The sequence below is a fragment of the Limulus polyphemus genome, unplaced genomic scaffold (assembly GCF_000517525.1).
Source record: "Limulus polyphemus unplaced genomic scaffold, Limulus_polyphemus-2.1.2 Scaffold909, whole genome shotgun sequence".
NCBI lineage: Eukaryota > Metazoa > Arthropoda > Merostomata > Xiphosura > Limulidae > Limulus > Limulus polyphemus.
The window spans coordinates 57161-58174 of record NW_013666519.1 but is presented as its reverse complement, the minus strand read 5'-3'; positions in this window follow the sequence as shown (position 1 = coordinate 58174).

Sequence of the window (1014 nt, the reverse complement as noted above, 5' to 3'; positions counted from 1 at the left end):
CTGCTTCCACAAGCATCGAGCTTCCTTGGGGATGTTCTTTTATTCTACATCGGGGGTATTGTAGTTGACTTAAGTGTTGTGACATGCAAATAAACAGAAGCAGCAATACTTACCGGAATTTGGTCTTTGTTGTTCCCAAATGTTATTCTATCAAAATTAACTATAAAATTCCTCGGTAGTAAGAAGTCCAACCCAAGTATGCATTGGTCTTCAATGTCAGCCAAGTATAATTTGTGTCTGTCCTTTATGCCCATGAGCTCAATAGTTACACACACTGGGCCCCACAACCTTGCATAATGTCTTGTCACGCCACAGAGCTTCTGTATGGCTTCTGGTACTCCTTTGTGATCTAGCACTTTGATACTCACAAGGGTTTGCTGAGATGCAGAATATATGACAAAGTTGCACTTTTGGCCATCCAGCTTTCCTGGCACGTAGACACTATGTGTGCTTGCCATTTTACACTTAGCTGTTGGGACTTTCACAATGGGGGTTGGTGGTCATCCCTAAACACCAACCACTACTGGTTTCCCGAAGCTGACTTATTGGTAGTATTCTTCTTACACTAGCTCCTCATATGTCTTTGTTCTCCACAGTTCCAACAACCTTTCTGGGCAGCAGCCTTTCCTGCCATGGCATCTTCTCTGTGTTGGAGTTGCCGGCATTGAACTCTCTTGTGCCCAGGTTTGTTACAGTGCCAGCAAAGTCCCTCAAACTTCTCCGAAAGCTGTCCTTTTCTGGCCTTGAAGCCTGATGACTGGATTCGAATTTAAGAGCTCTGGCCATTGCATCCTGCATAGTAGAGGAGTGTGTTTGCTTCACTTGTATCTTTAGCTGTGGACTGTCCAAGGCATCTATAAACTGATCCCTCAGCAATAGCTTAAGGATATTGGGTGGTGGATATTGGATATTGCAGTTGGGTAGGCCTTGTGTGCTATACTTTCCAAATCCTTTAGCACGGACTCTCGTCCTAAACCTAGCCCTGTAGACTTCAGACTGATTTTGGGTTCCATA